This window comes from Haemaphysalis longicornis, unplaced genomic scaffold (genome assembly GCF_048455015.1).
Source record: "Haemaphysalis longicornis isolate Haplotype H1 unplaced genomic scaffold, Haemaphysalis longicornis Haplotype H1 scaffold_7, whole genome shotgun sequence".
Lineage (NCBI taxonomy): Eukaryota > Metazoa > Arthropoda > Arachnida > Ixodida > Ixodidae > Haemaphysalis > Haemaphysalis longicornis.
In genome coordinates this window covers 80,377,798-80,389,414 of record NW_027526422.1, presented here as the reverse complement: position 1 = coordinate 80,389,414, position 11,617 = coordinate 80,377,798, and the positions used below count along the sequence as shown (strand labels likewise).

Below are 11,617 nucleotides of genomic sequence, written 5' to 3'. Positions count from 1 at the left end.
GAAGTGAAAAGAAAATTAGCTATATAGAAGTTGAATAACAGTACAACTTCGCATTTTTTCTCTCTAAGGATGCCATTGTTTAAATATGTATTAGGTTCAAAATTAGACGACCGGTAGGCAGTGAGCCCCTAGACTGGTTGAAAAATGTATAAGTGATCTTTTGCATGTTTCTCGCTTCTCATGGCAATACTTGGGTAATTTTATGTGCTTCCCCAGGTGTCACTGATCAAAGATTTTTTTACTAGTACATCGAGTCGGTGTTAAGGTTTGCGCTTTTACGAGAACAATGGCGACAATCCTTGTCGCGGGCTTCACAGTATAACCGCTCTGATTGTGTGGCGCGCACCCCTTCTCACCTGCCGTCTTGCCCCATTGTCCGATGATATGACTTCCGCGCTGGGCGCATTAGGATAAATTTTGTTTCCTATGCTTGGGACGCGATAGCTACCGTCGCAGTAAGTCTTTCAGCTACTGCTCAGGAGGCCAGGTTCGACTGGCCTATGAACTCACTTCACGCAGATTTTTTAGGTGCGGAGTACCTTAGGACCTCATAATGTCCGTCCGCGTCCGTGCGCATAGCATGTACAGTCGCGCAAAATCACACAGGCACCGACAGGATTCGAGGCTGTGTCTGGTAGACCAGACAGACTTAGTGTCAGTCGTCTTACCCACTGGGATACGACCGTGAGTTAGTACCCGATAGTCAAACGGCTTACTCCCCTCGCCTGTAACCGTGCGGAGTACATAGGACCTCCCAATGTCCGTCCGCGCCCATCCGTGCGCACACTACCATCAAGCGAAAATCAGTTCGGAACCTACCCAAAAGGGTACAATAACCCTACAAAACACTCTAAAATCGGCAATAATAAGTAAACTGCAACTCACGGCTCAAATGGAATGACAGTCGGGGCGCAAATCGGATGTCACTCGATGCGGAACGTCGATGTCATTTAGAGTTCCCGTATTCCGCACCCTCGCCATCATCCACGGAGAGGAGATAATGCGATTTTTTATTTGCTATTCTTAGTAGTGTCATGATTGTAGCAGGTAATGTCGTTGATTTTTTTTCTACAGTTAAGAACTTAATACCCCTGCTACACTTGGGTCTAAATGCCATTTGAACCAAATGTCATTTGACTCAAATGGGTTGCTTCAAATGCCATTCAGAATCCGCCGTGCTACACTACAATTTCGATGGCATTTAAAAGCTTTCGCAATTGTTCGCTGTGCTGTAGTGGCGCTGTCGTTGCTCCGTTCCGTTTTCGTACACTAATACAACAATCAAACTTAGGAGCAGTCCGAGGGAGTAAAATAATATCAAATAAGAAGAGACACTAGTTTTGACTCTAACGCGGTGGCTGTTTGCGTAATTCCGAATTGAAATTTATGTTTTTTCATCCCTTTAGCCGCATGTTTTGTGCTGTCTGGCTACACTGGTTTGTCGCTCGCTCGCGCTCGCCACCATGCTGACCACACTCCTCCCTGTTCTGTGCTTGAAGTTCATTCTGCCTCCATACTCGCATGCTCGCTCTTGATTCGAGATTCTCATCACCGCTGCGTTTCATTTCCGTTGCGACATGGAGAACGAAGACTCCTGCGGAGACGGTCACGCACGCATAGCAGCTCTGATGACATCGTTTATGCAATTGGAGGCAGAGGCGCAAGAAGCGAAATACGAAGCGGACGCTGCGGAGGACAGGATGGTCCGAATGAGCGGAGTGATCGCTGCTGCCGTCGCCGCCGCCTCTTTGTCATCAAGACCGGGAAGACGGTTCTGGGCGCTCCCCCGCAACGAAGGATGGTTTGAGCGCACGCTTCCCCAACTGGATGACCAGGCGTTCAAAACCTACTTTCGAGTGTCGCGCGCCACGTTCCGCTTCATCGCGGAAACGTGCAGAGGCGCTCTAGAGAAAATGAACACACAGATGCGCGAGCCAATACCCGTGGAAAAGCGTGTTAGGCCGTTGGCCTCTATAAGCTCTGTTCGTCCTCGGAGGGCAGGTCAGTGGCCATCATTGTTGCTGTCGGGAGGTCTACTGTGAACAGCATCTACTGAGAGTTTTGCAAAGCTGTGGTAGAAGTCATGGGAGACGAGTGGATTGGCCTGCCCACAGCCCAGGGGATGAGAGACCATATGCGAGAGTTTGCAGAAGTGTGTGACTTCCCCAATGCCGTCGGGGCCATGGACGGCTGCCACTTTCCTGTGTCGCCGCCGAAGGAACACGCCAGCGACTACATCAACTACAAAGGATGATAAGCCAATCATGTCTAATCTTATCTCATCAAATAAACTTTGTAGGTACTAATTAAATAAAACGTAGCATGCCGAACTTAAATTACTATGCTGTGGGAACTCTGAGGTGCACCTGTTCAGCCTATATTGGCCTTATTCAGTATGCATGATTTTTTTAAAATCTGTGCCATGCCTAATGTTTCATCACTTGTTTTTCTGTTACTTCTGCAGGCACAGCATGATCCTCCTTGCCTTGGTGGATCACCGCTACAGATTTCGCTTTGTGAACGTCGGTTTACTGGGCCGGTGCCATGACGCGTATGTCTACCAACGGTCCCAGCTGGCGACAGCCGTTGAGGGGCCCTTGTTCCGTGCCCCCCTAGCTGTGATTAGTGGCACAGCAGTGCCCCCACTGATCCTGTGCGACCAAGCCTTCCCGCTCTTCCCGCTTACGCCAAACCTGGTGAAGCCTTTCCCCACCGGGGGCAGCTGAGTGAAGAGCAGAAGACCTACAATTCCCACCTCTCAAGGTCGAGGCGCATTGTGGAGAACGCATTCGGGAGAATGAAAGCCCGATTTCGCTTCGTTTTGAAGCGCATGGAGTGCGACATCTACAAGTCTCGCCGGGCCATCCATGCATGCTGTGTCTTCAACAATGTGTTAACCTTTTGGTGATGGTGTTCTGCCTCAGTGGTGTGCCGACGTTGAGACCAGCGATGTGGCGTACGAGCAGCCAGCACACCACACTGATGCTGTTGAAGGAAGTGGACATCAAGTGAGGGCAGCCCTTGTTGACTATTACAAGAGGCGGCAGTGAGGGAACACTATTTTTGAGCTGAATGCGTGTTGAAGTACTGTGTCATGGCGTTGTAGAGCTTTTCTTGCATGACGAGCTGCCGTTCCCGAAGTGCATACTCCTTGGCTCGAGATGCTTTGAGGCCCTCGCGCATCAGCTTCTGCTCTTCGAGAAGGGCCACAAGTTCTGGAGGAGATGTGGACTTGCGCTTCTGCCGTGGAAGCTGCTGCTCAATGGTTTCTTCCCTGGCCGGCTCAGCTGTCTGTGGTGGAGCCAGCAGGGTGACTGCTGGCACGTGTATGACGCCAGTGTCATCTGGTACATACTCGACGTGGTCAAAGTCCTCTGCTAAGCCATTGCTTGAAGTGCTTGGCGCAACATCATCTTCAATAACGTTACTTGATGATCCCCTCTCCATTTCAATGACGATCTGTTGACAGAATGAAAAATCAGTGGCAACAAAAGGCGTCAAACTTGCAATACAAAATTCCACTGCTTTATGTGTTTGTCTTGTATACAGAAAGTTGTGGCTTTAGGTGTTAATACATTTTTGGCATTGTGTTTTCTTGGCTTCCATTCATAGTATTGTAATGCCGCGAACCATGCATGTGATTTGATTGTTTATGTTTTTGCTTGTGCCACCCGGCTGCGCCGGGCTGTTATCAGTGTCCCAGATGAAGTGCATGCTCCAGCCTTTCTTTCTTATGCCGCATGGATTATCTCATTTGATAGGGAGAATGTTTCACCAAGACGCCGTTAGCATAGAATAGTCTTCTTTAATATACAGCGTTCTCGATGTAATTCGGCGGGTCAAGAAACACCCGTGCCAAAAGATATATTCCCGCGGCATTCGATTCACCGACACTCGCTTGTGCACGTCACTTTGTTGACTGCTGCTTTGATGCCTGTGTAGTTTTTGAGTTGTTAGGCGAGCACAAGTTCGCTCCAATAAACTTGTTTTTCCTTCAAACCAACCACGTCATCTTTGGCTTTGTGACGGTATTGTGTTTCTGATACTATGCCAAGTTGTACAATTGTTTTTCCGTCTGGTGCCACTACAAGTCTTTTACATTGTATGTCATGGTGTCGGATCACCTTTTATGTGAAAAGTGTGCTTGTAACAAGAGCATTAGTGCAGCATAAAAGTCAATACGTTGCCATACCTGCTCAACACTGGGGACTGCGCTTTCACGCACCAAGGCTCGGTTGTTCCGTGGAAGGTTGCCAAGGAACGTGCCTACCCGGCTGAAAAACGGCCATGGAACGGCAGGAGCTGCTGTCGTCTGTGTTTTCTGATAAATTTTGGAATAGATGGTGCAAAAAAAATGAAATGCACACTGAAAAGGCATTGTGCAAAAACTTGCAAGAAGTGATTGATGTCAAGGTTGAAGAATGATACAGTGGGTGAATAAACATTGGTTCGAACAGCGTGTAACACATAGTGTTGTTGTACATCATTTCAAGCACATCTTCATTTTTCTAGCAAAGGCTTCCCCATCTGAGCTACCAATGTTTGGCTTTACAGTTCGGCAAAACAACTGACATTTAACATTCAAACTGACTTGTTCCTGCGTATGCACTCCATTCATTAGCTAAAGCAAAGCAGCCTCTCACAGGAAACAATAGACATTTCTGTGCAAGAAATGATGCAGTGAAGGGATTCGAGGACACTGTTTCGCATAGTATGTCGTGGTATTCTGTTGAAAATTGCTAAAATAATAAACTGGTTTCTTTCACTTCATGGCCAATGATGCACACAAAGAATACATTGTGCAATAGCCTCTATGTAGTGCTATTTCTGTTGCACGTTTCTCTCCTCTGACTTCATAGCCTACAGTGCACGCAAACATAAAATATTATGAAATAGCCTCCAGTGATAATCAACCACTCTTAAATCACTTCTGTTTGCCTCTAACAAAAAAATTACGCGTTTTAATGAAACAGTATTTAAATGCACCTTATGATTTACCAACAACATTGCAAGGGGCATTGGCCCATACATATTTGCAATAGGCTTCGCTTTTAATTTGCGGTCTAGATGTCATTGAGCGCCACGAAATACATTATGCAACAGCTTTTTCTGAGCGTTTATTGGCGTTTTCCGGCCATTGACAGGTTGCACCACGGGACAATTTTGTGCTACAGTAACGTCTATTAATATAACAGAGGCTCGGGAGCGATGAAGAGCGTTTCAGTGGAATCACAACATTAACCTCGGTGATTATAAATAGTTGGTGCTCACCTGAATAGGTTACCAAGATTTTCTATCTTGGCGTGCACTTGGTCCTGGGATTTTTCAAACCCCGCCTGCCGAAGGCCTTCAGCAATCTCGTCGTAGACCACGCTATTTCTTTTCTGTCGCCGCAGGTCCGCGAGCCGCCCTTCCCACAGGTCAATCAACACGTATGTTTCGCCTTCGCCCCAATGCTGACTGCGCTGACGGGGTCGCAATTTTCATCCGCCGCGCGCTTTCTGCGCCTTCCTGCCGGTTGCTCATTTGATTCCAAATTACCTTTCATTTGTCAATAAAAAGTGGTTTTTCACAATACTACAAGGGATTAACAGGAAAAAATAATTACGGAAATGTGCACACTCGCAAAAAAAACTGTGTCCAAAAAACGCGCACACATACACAAAAGATTGGAAATATGGCTGTCTTGCGTTTTTTTTTTGCACTGACCCACTGGTTTTGAGAGTATCAAAATTAAATACGTTGATTTCGTATTTTAAGTAAATAAACAGTGAACAAAGTTCCGCAACAAACAATATTTTGTTTGTTTTACGTACGGAAGTATTATATTTTTTATTGCCGATCGAAAACGCTGCGTCCGAGAGTGCTGGAAATGGCATTCGAAATCTTAAATGTCGCTCTCCATGCTCATTCGGCTCAAATGTCATTTGAGCCAAATGGCATTTGAAAACCTTGTGTAGCAGTACAACTTGGCAGTTGAGGGAAATGACAATTGGTTCAAATGACATTTAGACCCCAGTGTAGCAGGGGTATAAGACTTCCGCCATAAAAAAATGCAACATTTCTGCGCCACAAAGACATAAGCAGAACGGTTGCGCTGATGTGGTCTAAGGAAATGGCCCGTTGCTGTAGCAAATGGTTTTCTTTGAGCATAGCAATTGGTGGGTTTTGTTATAACCCCTGTCATATGTGCATGAGTCAAATAAAGCAAATAATATTTGGTTTAAGTAATTTGTGTCATTGTTACCGCACCGTACTGCAGAAAAGCCAACTTTACGCAATGGGAGGATGCATGGTGATGCTGTTTATGACGAAACAACCACAAAATACGCTTACCGTTGTCAGAATCGAACGTTGTGCAATGGAGTTACGAAGCCGACGTCTACGTGATTTCGCCATCATCGCATTCAGGTCGCGCAGCAATTTATTTGGTTCTATTTTGCTGGTGTTGGCACTCCGCACAGCATCGTACGCTTCACCTTTTCAAATGTTCAAATACCCTCCGTCTAACGACGATTACGTGCAGACGATTGAAACTAGAAGGCGTGCAAAGAAAAGCTGTCCGATTCATTTATAACAAGTTTAGGCAAACGGACTCACCTACCGAAATGCTTGAAGAAGCGGGCATGCTAACGCTGCAAAAACGAGCAAGGCTAGCACGCCTACGATTCATGTACCAGCTACACATTACAGTTAAACAATCACGACCCACGCGTAAGCAGCACCCCGAAATACTGCAAGAATACGCATTCCGCACGGAATGTTTCAAACACTCATTCTTCCCAGCCACCATAAGGGAATGGAACGGCTTAGCAGCCATGATTACCAGCAGTAATTCTTTAAATATTTTTTCACCTCTTGTTGAAGCACATTTGCGTTCACAACCCTAACGTTGCGCTGTTGTAGCCATCTTTGCAAAATCGATTGTTTTTACGCTTTGTTATTTTGACTCTTTCGCACTGTAATCATTTGGATGTAGTACAATTATTGTTAAAACGTTGTTGTTAGAACTTGGTTACAACTTGTTTGAATTTGATTGTTAAAAATCGTGAGAACTTGGTAACATCAATGTAACGCGTATCCTAAACGATGTATAACTTACGGATGTTTTTATTGTGTGCTTTTATTGTGTGTCTTCCGATGTCCTTCCTGCGAAAATCACGACTAGGGGTTGGCAGTATTTCTAAATAAATAAATAAATTACGGCCTAACGACAACGATTGTACACTCAAAATTCTCGTGAGGGTTTTGTTTTCTGTTGTCTGAGTTTGGACTATAAAGTTTATACTTTACAGTTTATACTTTGATCGTTGACGCTTAGAGTTTGACTCCTGGTTGGTTTGCTCTATGATCTAAGGCTTTGACTTTGATTGCAGCGGTTTTGATTTTGACACATCGGCATTTGATTTCTGATTTTTAAGACTCCGCGTTTCCAGCTTCGCCGTGGTGAAATGTAAGGAACGGGTACAAGGACCCGTTCGTAAAGAAACTTTACTCCGTATTTTCTTGTAGCGCGCTCAGCAGGCGCCCTTTATTGCTGTAGAAACAGCCTTAACTAGCGTTTGCGAGCAGTGTTACACTGAGCGTGTGATGAAATATAAGACAATATTTCGTTAAGAAGTTTTTGTACATTTTCTTTTATTAATAGTCTTAAAATATAATATTAGGGCGAAGCATTAAAGGTCTTGTTCGACGCATAATTTTCAAAGTGGTTGGAGTAGTAGTAGTAGTGCGGTCACGAAAATGTATGCTGTTGTAAAGAGAAAATATAAAACAAAAGTATTATCCGAAGTGATTTCAGTGGAAGAGAGAGAAAACATTTTAATGATATCCAAATTGAGAGGGGAACCCTAGTCCGGGAATTCATGTTTACCCCTTGCCATGTTGGCGGTGTCACCAGGAGAATCTGGTCCTCCGGTTGACAGCTGGTGATTTGGAGCCGCCATACACATTGGTATTCCGATGTCCTAGCATTGTCCTACTATCTCGTGTTTTATTGCTAAAGTAACATGTGCCAAATTCTGAAATAAAGTGCCATAGTTGTCCTGCCAAGACGATGGTCACTGCGAAAAAAAATTGAATAATAACCCAATAAGGATCTGATGGGATTTGAATCCGGGTCGAAAAAGATGTGGCCTGACTATCATGTTGCTAACGCAGAGAAAGAGAGAGAATAGGTTTAATAGCTGACGTGGCATGAATGCTCTTGCCGGCAAGAAAAGACACACGGAGTAGCGGAATGAGTAGAGATATCAACGTTGTAGCTTATGAGGTTCATGTAAGGTACCTGATGCCAAAAATATTTTAAGTTCGTTGTGCTCATATGGCAGTTCGTGGGTTTTATGAGGATTTTTTAGTAGTTTGCGGGTTTTGTGATGATACAGGTACACAAGAATGTTCATGACAAGAGTAAGTTTGGGTTATCACAGCAACTTGTAGACACCACTGGTTAGGGCGTACCCAAATATCTTACCCGGAGATTAAGCGGGGTGGTGTTCAAAACATTGAAAATGCACCTCTTGACCCGCATGGGACACCGAGTTTCAATAATGCTCACCACTCACTCATGCAGTGCGCACAGAACATATCTAAGAATACAGAATAAGTAAGCATATATGATTACATCACAGGCAGCGTTTGATGTGCAAGCTGGCTATAGGTGCCGATTTGTGTCTTGCAGAAGAGGTTAGTGATGGGTGGGCATCAATCGTATCACCCAGGAGTCATCCAGTCCGTGCGAGCGCCTTAAACGGGTCTAGTACACCAACTGGGGTGGCTTCTTGCAGCCAATTGCGGCTCTGTGCATTGAATGTTCTTGGGCAAAGTAGGCTGTCTGGAAGTGGTAGTGCTTTTAGTGGAACTCGAACCACTGGTGAAGTTTCAAGGAACCCTAGGGGAAAATTTGAGCCATCTAGTTGCCGCGCCTAGTAGGCGCGTGTCCCGGTTCCAAGAGATGCGAATGGCTATGGCCTTCAGTTGAGGTTCTCCGATAACATAAATATACTCGTGGCCACATAACTATGTGAAAAGATTCTGTTAAATTCTTTAAATTTAGGGCGAGGCCAGAGTCCCAACTAATGCAAACTTTTCGCGCTGAGAGGGTTGCACCAGTTTCGAACACAGTGGACGCTGCCTAAGACACCAATGAAGTCAGCGCCTTCAGCCAGGGCATTTGTTTTGCAGACTATCCGAAAACCTTTTCTCAAGGAAGCGTGGAAAGGTATACATGTGACTAGGCACAATGCCGGGCACTGAAGCGTCATTGAAGATGTGAATTCGCTATCCACCTTGTCACGACGGATGGTATGAAGGTGTGACTCATGTGCTGTCACCGGCCTCCGAGGTTGGCAGCTTCAAAGGATGCCAATTTTAGGCCACTGTAAGAGTAGAAGTAGCAACGGCTAATAAGTGGAGTCCAGTTTACGGTCCGTCTGGGACCGCAGGCATATAGGCTTAATTTGGGAGTCTGCTCAACATGTTGCCAAAGATGTAGCTTGCTCTCTTTGTTATTGGGATCTATGAAACGAAAATGTAAAATTTGATAACTAACGTCTGCACACGTGAATTGAGGGAAGCCACTGATTGGACGGAGAATGTACCGATTGAATATATGAAGATGCTTTACGTGCGCTGGGAGGAGATAATTATTACCCGGAAAGTGGTGAGCCTGGCCCCCGTCTGCTATTGCAAGGCACAGCATTGTAAAGGCATGTTGGCGGGAAGCACCACATTTATGGGATAGGGAGATGATGACGGGCATGGTGTGGCGTGAAGTTTAAGCAAAAAGCATTCATTTCCGGGAATATCGCAAGTAATAATCGGAAGGCTGAGCAGATGAATGGTGCCATGACAGGAATCTACCTTGGTTTCACCCATCTGGATGTAAATGACGATCTGAAATTCTGTCAGTCTTGTCCACAACTCTGAGTAGTTGCGTTTACTTTGTGGTAGTTGCAATTAAAGAGAGTGTTCTATGCTTAGTATGGCACCATGGAGATCTGTGCGTGGGACCTCTAGAGAGATTACCCTTAACCTCAGCCGAAACTCCAAATTCCTCCATGTAAACTGAACCCAGCAGTGTTTTCTTGCTTGAGAGTTTGTAGAACCCGGTTCGTAGGTGGGTTAAACAAATTGCAGCTAAGATTGACTCTTGGGGAATACCGTATCTGCACAGGAAGGGCTTGGCTCATGGGTAGAAAAATTTGATGTGATGGCTTGCGGAAATTTCATACTCAAAAGCGGGGTTTCCACTGGAGAACTCACCGAAAGTCTGGCGATACAATTTAACAGAGTTTTTACTGTTATGTCGTAATTGCCTCATAATCTTTGTTTTCGCTTCTTAGTATTTTAGCGCGAACTCTTTGAACCATCTTGCTTTCTGCATACCTCGTGTACGCGTATTTGTGCGCTTCCATTTCTTCATTTTACGGAAAGTTACGTTTTGTAAACGTTGCTTAGCGGCCACGTTGCCCCTAAAAGATACAAATTCTGGCCAGTCCCTCAATTTGATGATTGCCAAGAGGAAAGGATCAACAACTTTTGTGATGAGATGGCAACGCTTGCGCAGGTAGCACAGTTGATATAGCACCAATATGTTGCCGCTGTGCATACCCGGTGTTCAAATCCCATCCATGGACAAATATGTCTGTTTTATTGATATACTTGACACTCCGGCAGCAATCTTCTTGACTGGACATCTACCATAACAAGTACGACGACACAAATGCCGACATAAAAAAGGGTCACTTAAGACTTTTGCAACTAACACCATCATATGCCAGAATTCAACCATAAAACGACGCAGAGCCGCCAACGTTCTGCTGCGAAATCGGACGAAGGGTGCCCACTTCTTGGTGCACTTCAACAGATATATTCAGTATTCTGCAAAGCCCCTCAGATATGTGTGGAGTAAAGATTAGGCAGTTTCAATTCTTATCGGGAAGCTCTATGCATTTTTCGTGTCAACAATGCAGGAAAAATCAATCAGTCTGATGTCCCGCTAGGTATTTGTTTGAGGATAGGTCTGGGTGACACGTGAACACGTCAGAAGTTGAAAATACAACTGACATAAGGCATCCGCACATTCAATGCACTTATGTGCAAAAAAGTGCCACGTTTTAGCACAGAAGCTTCTGCACTACACAAGCGGAGTGTAGCAAATCACAACGGCGTTAGTCCTAAAACTGACATTAGAATCTAAGGAGCGTCTCTTTAACATGCAAACCCTAATTTAGCATTCTATGCAATGCAAGGACTTCTGTACTCTTTTATTCATTTCTCAAACACTCTTCTGGTTTCTATGTAGGTATAACGTGCTTGATATTGCGTTTCAAAGAACAATTTGAGCCAAATCCGCATATGTCACCACATGGCACAGTTCGTGTTTGAATTAGGTCTTTGTCACAAAGGGATTCCGTATACCATTACAGTACAGAGTCGTCCTGCATTCGATCAACACAGAGCTATTCTTTAGCAACAGCTTCGCTGGGCACTAACTTCGAGAGGGTGTCTTGTCCCTCAGGGCGTCCCTCTTCCCTCATGTTTACTTTCACATGCGAGAGCACATCCGCACCAACATTTCTTTCAGACACGCCACGAATTATGCTGTGTTATGGCT

The 11,617-nt window shown here is 45.0% G+C and overlaps 1 pseudogene; it reads left to right on the top strand.

Moving 5' to 3' along the window:
- Positions 1-2,429: 2,429 nt before the first annotated feature.
- On the top strand, positions 2,430-3,050 carry LOC144146378 (uncharacterized; annotated as a pseudogene).
- The last annotated feature ends 8,567 nt before the right edge of the window (positions 3,051-11,617 follow it).